Source organism: Macaca mulatta, chromosome 7 (genome assembly GCF_049350105.2).
Source record: "Macaca mulatta isolate MMU2019108-1 chromosome 7, T2T-MMU8v2.0, whole genome shotgun sequence".
NCBI lineage: Eukaryota > Metazoa > Chordata > Mammalia > Primates > Cercopithecidae > Macaca > Macaca mulatta.
This window is the reverse complement of record NC_133412.1, coordinates 122985287-122997800: the sequence shown is the minus strand read 5'-3', so window position 1 is coordinate 122997800 and position 12514 is coordinate 122985287.

The following is a 12514-nucleotide window of genomic DNA, read 5'->3' as shown; positions in this document are numbered from 1 at the left end:
TCGCTCTTGTCCCCCAGGCTTGAGTGCAATGGCTCGATCTCGCTCACTGCAACCTCCGCCTCCCAGATCCGAATGATTCTCCTGCCTCTGCATCCCGAGTAGCTGGGATTACAGGTGTCTGCCACCACTCCCGGCTAATTTTTGTATTTTTAGTAGAGATGGGGTTTGGCCGTGTTGGCCCGGCTGGTCTCGAACTCCTGACCTCAAGTGATCCTCCCACCTCGGCCTCCCAAAGTGCTGGAATTACAGGGCCACTGCACTCGGCCATAACTTATTCTTCACCTCTCAATTCAGTTGAAACTTCCTTGGGGAAACCTTTCTGGATGCCCCAGTCTACTTTTAGGTTCCCTATTAGATGCTGTTAGCATCCTTGGTACTTCTCCATACCACTTATTAAAACCATCATGTAATTAATTACTTGTCTATTGTTAGTTTCCCCTGTTAAATTCTAAGCTTGAAGTATGAGCTTAACTTCAGTGGCCTCTTGCGCATGTTGCAAAACCACCTTCTGTCAAAGATATGAGAAGTTTGCTTTTCCTCTGAATACAGCTAATCAGCTAACACAGTCACCTTATCAGGTGAATCTAGGATGAACTGTGTGTGACAAGTGGTACTGTTAAGTCCTCTTACTGGAAGACTAGTTATTGTTTTTCTTGAGACCGTGTATGTAATGCTTTGTATCTGCTTGGCTATATGAAAAGGTGAGATTTCTTTGTCCTTGCAATCTCTTAGCAGATTGCCTGTGATGGACATCACATTCTGGTTTAATGCTTATTCAACAAATGAAAGCGCTTTCTCAACTACCTTTGTGGAAAGGCTTTCTGGGTTGGGAAAATATTTTGTTTTTAATTCTGTTTCCCCAACAGAGGCACTCAGAAAATATTTGTCACAGGTATGAGTGGGTTACCATGGTAATGGAAGAGATTACCATTATCAGGATTAGACTGAGGAATATTTTCTAATATCATACATTCAAAATCCTTATAAAAGAGTCCCTCTTTGAATCAGATCATTGCTTCACTCCTGTGGCATTTTAAATATAATAATAATCACTAACATCCCCTAAGTTTCTACCCACTACATTCTATCCTTAGAACCATAGGGGCCACAGCTTCTAAGGGACTAAATATAGTACCATAAACATTTCTGGATGCATAAATCAATACATCTTTACCTAGAGTCAAAGATATGTTGAATATGTGTGTGTGTGTATTTATTTATTAATTTATTTTAGGTGCAGTCTCGCTCTGTCACCCAGGCTGGAGTGCAGTGGCACGATCTTGGCTCACTGCAACTTCTGCCCCCACCAGGTTTAAGTGAGTCTCCTGCCTCAGCCTCCCGAGTAGCTGAGACTACAGGCTAACGCCACCTTGCCTGGCTAATTTTTGTATTTTTAGGAGAGATGGGGTTTCAACATGTTGGCCAGGATGGGTCTCAATCTCCTGACTTCGTGATCCACCCACCTTGGCCTCCCAACATCCTGGGATTACAGGTGTGAGCCACCGCGCCCAGCCTATATTTCATATATAAATGCCATTTAATAAAATACTATAATATCCACTTTGATTTACTATTTATGTTTCAAACCATACTTTTATCCTACTTAGAACAGTAACAACAAAAAGAGTCTCTGAAACACATTAATTAGTTTTATTATAAGCAGAGTTTCTCATTGTATCAAAGTATAGTTCCAAGCCCTGTGGGTACCTGGAGATCTTTTCAGGGGCTCCTTAAGGAACTCTCTTTTCTAACTATGTACCTGTGTGAGGCCAGATTTTCTTCACTTAAGTCAGCCTGGCGCACTGTCTCATGCCTATAATCCCAGGACTTTGGGAGGCCGAGGTGGGTGGATCACTTGAGGTCAGGAGTTCGAGACCAGCTGATTGACATGGTGAAACCCCATCACTACTAAAAAAATACAAAAATTACCCGGGCGTGGTGGTGGGCGCCTGTAATCCCAGCTATTTGGGAGGCTGAGGCCGAAGAATTGCTTGAACCCGGGATATGGAGGTTGCAGTGAGCCGAGATAGTGCCACTGCACTCCAGCCTGGGTGACAGAGCGAGACTCCGTCTCAAAAAACAAACAAAAAAACCCTCTCCCTGAGACAGAGCACCTGGGGGAAAGGGCGGCTGTGGACACAGCTTCAGCAGACTTAAAGGTCCTTGCCTGATGGCTCTGAAGAGAGCAGCGGATCTCCCAGCACAGCATTTGAGCTCTGCTCGGGAACAGACTGCCTCCTCAAGTGAGTTCCTGACCCCCGTATCTCCTGACTGGGAGACACCTCATACAGGAGAGCTCTGGCTGGCATATGGCGGGTGCCCGTCTGGGACGAAGTTTCCAGAGGAAGGAACAGGCAGCAATCTTTACTGTTCTGCAGCCTCTGCTGGTGACACCCAGGCAAACAGCATCTGGAGTGGACCTCCAGTAGACTTCAGTAGACCTGAAGCAGAGGGGTGTGACTGTCAGAAGGAAAACTAACAAACAGAAAGGAGTAGCATCAATATCAACAAAAAGGGTGTCCACTCAGAGACCCCATCCAAAGGTCCCCAACATCAAAGACCAAAGGTAGATAAATCCATGAAGATGGGGAGAAACAGCGCAAAAGGGCTGAAAATTCCAAAATCCAGAATGCCTCTTCTCCTCCAGAGGATCATAACTCCTCGCCAGAAAGGGAACAAAGCTGGATGGAAAATGAGTTTGACAAGTTGACACAAGTAGGCTTCAGAAGGTGGGTAATAACAAACTCCTTCCAGCTAAAGGAGCATGTTCTAACCCAATGCAAGGAAGCTAAGAACCTTGAAAAAGTGTTAGATGAATTGCTAACTAGAATAACCAGTTTAGAGAAGAACATAAACAACCTGATGGAGCTGAAAAACACAGCACAAGAACTTCATGAAGCATATACAAGTATCACTAGCAAAATCAATCAAGCAGAAGAAAGGATATCAGAGACTGAAGATCAACTTAACGAAATAAAGCATCAAGACAAGATTAGAGAAAAAATAATGAAAAGGAACGAACAAAGCCTCCAAGAAATATGGGACTATGTAAAAAGACCAAATCTATGTTTGATTGATGTACCTGAAAGTGACAGGGAGAATGGAATCAGTTGGAAAACACTCTTCAGGCTATTATCCAGGAGAACTTCCCCAACCTAGCAAGGCAGGCCAACATTAAAATTCAGGAAATATAGGGAACGCCACAAAGATACTCCTCGAGAAGAGCAACTCCAAGACACATAATTGTCAGATTCACCAAAATTTAAATGAAGGAAAAAATGTTAAGAGCAGCCAGAGAGAAAGGTCGGGTTACCGACAAAGTGAAGCTCATCAGACTAACAGCAGATCTCTCTGCAGAAACCCTACAAGCCAGAAGAGAGTGGGGGCCAATATTTGACATTCTTAAAGAAGAGAATTTTCAACCCAGAATTTCATATCCAGCAAAACTAAGCTTAATAAGCAAAGGAGAAATAAAATCCTTTACAGACAAGCAAATGCTGAGAGATTTTGTCACCACCAGGCCTGCCTTACAAGAGCTCCTAAAGGAAGCACTAAATATGGAAAGGAAAAACTGGTACCAGCCACTGCAAAAACATACCAAATTGTAAAGGCCATTGATGCTATGAAGAAACTCTATCAACTAACGGGCAAAATAACCAGCTAGCATCATAATGATAGGATCAAATTCACACATGACAATATTAACCTTAAATGTAAATGGGATAAATGCCCCAATGAAAAGACACAGACTGGCAAATTGAATAGAGTCAAGACCCATCAGTGTGCTGTATTCAGGAGACCCATCTCATGTGCAAAGACGCACATAGGCTCAAAATAAAGGGATGGCGGAATATTACCAAGCAAATGGAAAGCAAAAAAAGCAGGGGTTGCAATCCTAGTTTCTGATAAAACAGACTTTAAACCAACAAAGATCGAAAGAGACAAAGAAGGGCATTATATAATGGTAAAGGGATCAATTCAACAAGAAGAGCCAACTATCCTAAATATATATGCACCCAATACAGGAGGAACCAGATCATAAAGAAAGTTCTTAGAGACCTACAAAGACACTTAGACTCCCACACAATAATAGTGGGAGACATTAACACCACACTGTCAATATCAGACAGATCAATGAGACAGAAAATTAACAAGAATATTCAGGACCTGAACTCAGTTCTGGACCAAGCAAACCTAACAGACACCCACAGAACTCTCCACCCCCAATCAACAGAATATACATTCTTCTCAGCACCACATCACACTTATTCTAAAATTGACCACATAACTGAAAGTAAAACACTCCTCAGCAAATGCAAAAGAATGGAAATCATAACGGTCTTTCAGACCACATTGCAATCAAATTAGAACTCAGGATTAAGAAACTCACTCAAGGCTGGGTGCAGTGGCTCATGCCTGTAATCCCAGCACGTTGAGAGGCCGAGACGGGTGGATCATGAGGTTAGGAGTTTGAGACCATCCTGGCCAACATGGTGAAACCCTGTCTCTACTAAAAATACAAAATTAGCTGGGCGTGGTGGCGGGCACCTGTAATCTCAGTTACTTGGGAGGCTGAGGCAGGAGAATCACTTGAACCCGGGAGGTGGAGGTTGTAGTGAGCTGAGATCGTGCCACTGCACTCCAGCTGAGGTGACAGAGCAAGACTTTGTCTCAAAAACAAACAAAAAACAAACAAACAAACAAAAAAAAAAACCTCACTCAAAACCGCACAACTACATGGAAACTGAACAACTTGCTCCTGAATAACTACTGGGTAAATAATGAAATGAAGGGAGAAATAAAGATGTTCTTTGGGCCGGGCGCGGTGGCTCACGCCTGTAATCCCAGCACTTTGGGAGGCCGAGGCGGGCGGATCACAAGGTCAGGAGATCGAGACCACGGTGAAACCCCGTCTCTACTAAAAATACAAAAAATTAGCCGGGCGCGGTTGTGGGCGCCTGTAGTCCCAGCTACTCGGGAGGCTGAGGAAGGAGAATGGCGTGAACCCGGGAGGCGGAGCTTGCAGTGAGCCGAGATCGCGCCACTGCACTCCAGCCTGGGTGACAGAGCGAGACTCCGTCTCAAAAAAAAAAAAAAAAAAAAAAAAAAAAAGATGTCCTTTGAAACTAATGAGAACAAAGACACAACATACCAGAATCTCTGAAACACATTTAAAGCAGTGTTTAGACAGAAATTTATAGCACTAAATGCCCACAAAAGAAAGGAGGAAAGATGTAAAATTGACACTCTAACGTCACAATTAAAAGAACTAGAGAAGCAAGGGCAAACAAATTCAGAACCTAGCAGAAGAGAAGAAATAACTAAGATCAGAGCAGAACTGAAGGAGACAGAGACACAAAAACACACAAAAAATCAATAAATCCAGGAGTTGGTTTTTTGAAAAGATCAACAAAACAGATAGACTGCTAGCCAGACGAATAAAAAAGAAAAGAGAGAAGAATCAAATAGATGCAATAAAAAATGATAAAGGGGATATCACCACTGATCCCACAGAAATACAAACTACCATCAGAGAATACTATAAACACCTCTAGGCAAATAAACTAGAAAACCTAGAAGAAATGGATAAATTTCTGGACACATACACCCTCCCAAGACTAAACCAGGAAGAAGTCAAATCCCTGAATAGACCAACAGCAAGTTCTAAAATTGAGGCTGTAATTAACAGCCTACCAACCAAAAAAAGTCCAGCACGAGATGGATTCACAGCTGAATTCTACTAGAGGTACAAAGAGGAGCTGGTATCATTCCTTCTGAAACTATTCCAAACAATACAAAAAGAGGGAATCCTCCCTAACTCATTTTAGGAGGCTAGCATCACCCTGATAGCAAAAACTGGCAGAGACACAACAACAAAAAAGAAAATTTCAGGCCAATATCCCTGATGAATATCGATGCAAAAATCCTCAATAAAATACTGACAAACCGAATCCAGCAGCACATCTAAAAGCTTATCCACCATGACTAAGTTGGCTTCATCCTGGGATGCAAGACTGGTTCAACATATGCAAATCAATAAACGTAATCCAGCATATAAACAGAACCAATGACAAAAACCACATGATTATCTCAGATACAGAAAAGTCTTTTGATAAAATTCAACACCCCTTCAAGGTAAAAACTCTCAATAAATTAGGGTTTTTTTTGTTTTTTTTTTTTTGAGACGGAGTCTCACTCTGTCGCCCAGGCTGGAGTGCAGTGGCCGGATCTCAGCTCACTGCAAGCTCCGCCTCCCGGGTTCACGCCATTCTCCTGCCTCAGCCTCCCGAGTGGCTGGGACTACAGGCGCCCGCCACCTCGCCCGGCTAGTTTTTTTTTTTTTTTTTTTTTGTATTTTTTAGTAGAGACGGGGTTTCACCGTGTTAGCCAGGATGGTCTCGATCTCCTGACCTCGTGATCCACCCGTCTTGGCCTCCCAAAGTGCTGGGATTACAGGCTTGAATAAATTAGGTATTGATGGAACGTATCTCAAAATAATAAGAGCTATTTATGACAAACCCACAGCCAATATCATACGGAATGGACAAAAACTGGAAATATTCCCTTTGAAAACTGGCACAAGACAAGGATGCCCTCTCTCACCACTTCTATTGAACACAGTATTGGAAGTTCTGGCCAGGGCAATCAGGCAAGAGAAAGAAATAAAGGGCATTCAAATAGGAAAAGAGGAAGTCAAATTGTCTCTGTTTGCAGATGACATGATTGTATATTTAGAAAACCCCACCGTCAGCCAGGTGCGGTGGCTCACACCTGTAATCCCAGCACTTCGGGAGGCCGAGGCAGGTGGATCACCTGAGGTCGGGAGTTCAAGACCAGCCTGACCAACATGGAGATACCCCGTCTCTACTAAAAATACAAAATTAGCCGGACATGGAGGCACATGCCTGTAATCCCAGCTACTTGGGAGGCTGAAGCAGGAGAATAGCTTGAACCCAGGAGGTGGAGGTTGCAGTTGGCCGAGATTGCGCCATTGCACTCCAGCCTGGGCAACAAGAGCAAAAACTCTGTCTCAAAAAAAAAAAAAAAAGAAAAAGAAAAGAAAAGAAAGAAAACCCCATCGTCTCAGTCCAAAACCTCCTTAAGTCGATAAGCAAATTCAGCAAAGTCTCAGGATACAAAATCAATGTGCAAAAATCACAAGCATTCCTAGACACCAGTAACAGACAAACAGGGGGCCAAATTATGAGTGAATTCCCATTCACAATTGCTACAAAGAGAGTAAAATACCTAGGAATACAGCTTACAAGGGATGTGAAGGACCTCTTCAAGAACTACAAACCACTGCTCAAGGAAATAATTGAGGACACAAATAAATAGAAAAACATTCCATGCTCATGGATAGGAAGAATTAATATTGTGAAAATGGCCATACTGCCCAAAGTAATTTACAGGTTCAATGCTATCCCCATCAAGCTATTATTGACTTTCTTCACAGAATTAGAAAAAACTACTTTAAATTTCATATGGAACCAAAAAAGAGCCCATACAGCCAAGACAATCCTAAGCAAAAAGAACAAAGCTGGAAGCATCATGCTACCTGACTTTAAAATATACTATAAGTCTACAGTAACCAAAACAGGATGGTACTGGTACCAAAACAGATATATAGACCAATGGAACAGAATAGAGGCCTCAGAAATAACACCACACATCTACAACCATCTGATCTTTGACAAACCTGACAAAAACAAGCAATGGGGAAAGGATGCCCTATTTAATAAATGGTGTTGGGAAAACTGGCTAGCCATATGGAGAAAACTGAAACTGGACCCCTTCCTTACTTATTATACAAAAACTAACTCAAGGTGGATTAAAGACTTAAATGTAAGACCTAAAACCATAAAAACCCTAGAAGAAAACCGAGGCAATTCAGGACATAGGCATGGGCAAAGACTTCATGACTAAAACACCAAAAGCAATGGCAACAAAAACCAAAATTGACAAATGGGATCTAATTAAACTAAAGAGCTTCTGCACAGCGAAGCAAACTATCATCACAGTGAACAGGCAACCTGTAGAATGGGAGAAAATTTTTGCAATCTATCCATCTGACAAAGGGCTAATATCCAGAATCTACAAAGAACTTAAACAAATTTACAAGAAGAAAACAAACCACCCCATCAAAAAGTGGGCCAAGAATATGAACAGACATTTCTCAAAAGAAGACATTTATGTGGCCAACAAACATATGAAAAAAAGCTCATCATCACTGGTCATTAGAGAAATGCAAATCAAAATCACAATGAGATACCATCTCACACCAGTTAGAATGGCGATCATTAAAAAGTCAGGAAACAACAGATGCTGGAGAAGATGTGGAGGAATAGAGACACTTTTACACTGTTGGTGGGAGTGTAAATTAGTTCAACCATTGTGGAAGACAAATGTGGCAATTCCTCAAGGATCTAGAACTAGAAATACCATTTGACCCAGCAATTCCATTACTGGGTATATACCCAAAGGATTATAAATCATTCTACTATAAAGACACATGCGCATGTATGTTTATTGTGGCACTATTCACAATAGCAAAGACTTGGAACCAACCCAAATACCCATCAATGATAGACTGAATAAAGAAAATGTGGCACATATACACCATGGAATACTATGCAGCCATAAAAAAAGGATGAGTTCACGTCCTTTGCAGGGACATGGATGAAACTGGAAACCATCATTCTCAGCAAACTAACACAAGGACAGAAAACCAAACACCACCATGTTCTCACTCATAAGTGGGAGTTGAACAATGAGAACACATGGACACAGCGAGGGGAACATCACATACCAGGGCCTGTCGGGAGTGGGGGGCTGGGGGAGGATAGCATTAGAAATACCTTACATAGATGATGGGTTGATGGGTGCAGCAAACCACCATGGCACGTGTATACCTATGTAACAATCCTGCACGTTCTGCACATGTACCCCAGAACTTAAAGTATAATAAAAAAAGAAAAAAATTAAATTCTGAAGGAAAAAAAACCCTTTTGCCCTAGAATAGTATGTCCAGTGAAAATATCCATCAAACATGAAGGAGAAATAAAGACTTTTCCAGACAAACAAGAGCTGAGGGATTTCATCAGTACCAGACCTGTCCTACAAGAAATGCTAAAGGGAGTACTTCAATTCAGAAAGAAAAGGATGTCAGTGAGCAGTAAGAAATAATCTGAAAGTACTAAACTCACTGGTAATAGTAAATACACAGAAAAACACAGACTATTATAACACTGTAACTGGTGTGCAAACTACTCTTAAGTAGAAAGACAAAAATGAACTAGTCAAAAATAATCACTACAACAAACTTTCAAGACATATATAGGACAATAATAAATAGATGAGATAAAAAGTTAAAAAGCTGGGGAATGAAGTTAAAATGTAGAGGTTTTATTAGTTTTCCTTTTGCTTGTTAGTTTATGCAAGCAGTGTTAAGTAGCTATCAGCTTAAAATAATAGGTTTTAAGACAGTATCTGCAAGCTTCACGGTAACCTCAAATCAAAAAACATATAACGGAAACACAAAGAATAAAAAGCAAGAAATTCAATCATACCACCAGAGAAAATCATCTTTTACTAAAAGGAAGACAAGAAAGAAGAGAAACAAAAGAACCGGAGAACAAATAACAAAATGGCAGGAATAAGTCCTGACTTATCAATAATAACATTGAGTGTAAATGGACTAAAGTCTCCAATCAAAAGACATATAGTGGCTGAATGAATTAAAAAAAAAAAACAAAAAACAGACTCAATGATCTGTTGCCTGGAAGAAATGCACTTCACCTATAAAGACACACAGTCTGAAAATAAAGGGATGGAAAAAGATGTTCCATGCCAATGGAAACAAACAAACAAAAGAGCAGGAGAAGCTATGCTTATTCAGACAAAATAAATTTCAGGACAAAAACTGTAAGGGACAAAGTCATTATATAAATGATAAAGGGGTCAATTCAGCAAGAGGATATAACAATTTTATTTTGTTTTATTGAGATGGTCTCTTGCTCTCTTGCCAGGCTGGAGTGCAGTGGCACCATCTCGGCTCACTGCAACTTCTGCCTCCCGGGTTCAAGTGATTCTCCTGCCTCAGCCTTCCAAGTAGCTGGGACTACAGGCATGTGCTACCATGCCCGGCTAATTTTTGTATGTTTACTAGAGACAGGGTTTCACCATGTTGGCCAAGATGGTCTCAAACTCCTGACCTCAGGTGATCCACCTGCCTCAGCTTCCCAAAGTGCTGGGATTACAGGCATGAGCCACCACGCCCGGCCAACAATTAAAGATCTATGCACTCAACACTGGAGCACCCAGATGTTTAAGGTAAATATTAGTAGAGCTAAAGAGAGAGATAGACCCCAATACAATAATAGCTGGAGACTTTAACACCCCAATTCTCTATAATCTCTTTCAGAAGATTAGAGTCAGAGAAAACACTTCTTACTACTACTACTTCTTCTTCTTTTTTTTTTTTTTTTGAGATGTAGTTTCGCTCATCTCCCAGGCTGGAGCGCAGTGATACGATCCTGGCTCACTGCAACCTCTACCTCCCGGGTTCAAGCAATTCTTATGCTTCAGCCTCCTGAGTAGCTGGGATTACAGGCGTCTGCCACCACACCTGGCTAATTTTTTGTATTTTCTGTAGAGACGGGGCTTCACCATGTTGGCCAGGCTAGTCTCGAACTCCTGACTTCAAGTGATCCACCCATCTCGGCCTCCCAAAGTGCTGAGATTACAGGTGTGAGCCACTGTGCCTGGCCTGAGAAAATATTTCTTAACTAATTATATGAGGCCAGCATTACCCTAATATCAAAGCCAGGCAAAGACAGTGTAAGAAAGCTACAGACTAATATCCCTCATAAATATAGATGCAAAAATTCTCAACAAAATACAAACAATCCCTAACTTACTATGGTTCTACTTAAAGATTTTTGACTTTATGATGGTGTGACTGTAATAACCATTAAGTAGAAATAGTACTTCAAATTTTGATTTTTGATCTTTTCCTGGGCAAGTTATATGCAATATCATACTTGCTTACACTGGGCAGCTGTGGTAACCTGCAGCTCCCAATCAGCCATGCGATGATGAGGGTAAACAACGAATACTGTACTATACTGTATTCAATATATTCAATAATTTATTATAAAATAGGCTTTGTCTTAGATTATTTTGCCCAACAATAGGCTAATATAAGTATTCTCAGTTTTTTTTTTTTTTTTTTTTTTTTTGAGACGGAGTCTTGCTCTGTCACCAGGCTGGAGTGCAGTGGCCCAATCTTGGCTCATTGCAACCTCCTTTCCCAGGTTCAAGTGATTGCCCTGCCTCAGCCTCCCAAGTAGCTGGGACTACAGGAGCATGCCACCACACCTGGCTAATTTTTTTGTATTTTAATAGAGACAGGTTTTCACCATGTTGGCCAGGATGGTCTCGATGTCCTGACTTTATGATCTGCAAACCTTGGCCTCCCAAAGTGCTGGGATTATGGATGTGATCCACCATGCCTGGCCAGTATTCTGAACGTGTTTAAGGTAGGCTAGGCTAAGCTATGATGTTTGGTAGGTTAGGTGTACTATGCATTTTTTGATTTATATTTTCAATTTACAATGGGTTTATTGGGACTTAACACCAACAAAAGTTGAGGAACATCTGTATTAGTAAATCCTGTGCAAAAAGAATTATATACCACAGCTGAGTAGGATTTATCCCAGATATGCAAGGCTGGTTTAACATTTGAAAATCAATTAACGGCCAGGTGCAGTGGCTCACGCCTGTAATCCCAGCACTTTGGGAGGCCAAGGTGGGCGGATCACTTGAGCTCTGGAGTTCAAGACCAGCCTGGCCAAAGTAGTGAACTCCTGTCACTATTAAAAAGTACAAAAATTAGCCCAGCGTGGTGGCAGGAGCCTGTAATCCCAGCTACTTGGGAGGCTGAGGCAGGAGAATCACTTGAACCTGGAAGGTGGAGGATGCAGTGAGCCAAGGTCGCATCACTGCACTCCAGCCTGGGCAACAGAGCGAGACTGGGTCTCAACAACAACAAAAAAAGAAAATCAATTTACATAATCAGTCACATGAGCATATCAATAGATACAGGAAAAGCACTGGACAAAATCCAACACCCATTCATGATAAGAACTCTCAGCAAACGAGGAACAGACAGGAATCTCCTCAACTTAATGAAGAACATCTACAAAATACCTATGCTAACATCAGATATAATGGTGAGAAACTCAAAACTTTCCCTTAAGATCAGGAACAAAGTAAGGATGTCTGCTCTCACCACTGCTTTCCAACATCATATTGGAAGTCTCAGTTAATGCAATAAGACAGGAAAAGGAAATTTTATACAGATTGGGATGGAAGAAATAAAACTGTCTTTGTTAGCAGATGACATGACCATCTATGTAGAAAATCTGACCAGAAAATCCCTCCTGGAACTAATAAGCAATTATAGCAAGGTTTCAGGATACAGAATTAATATATAAGAGCCAATCATTTTCCT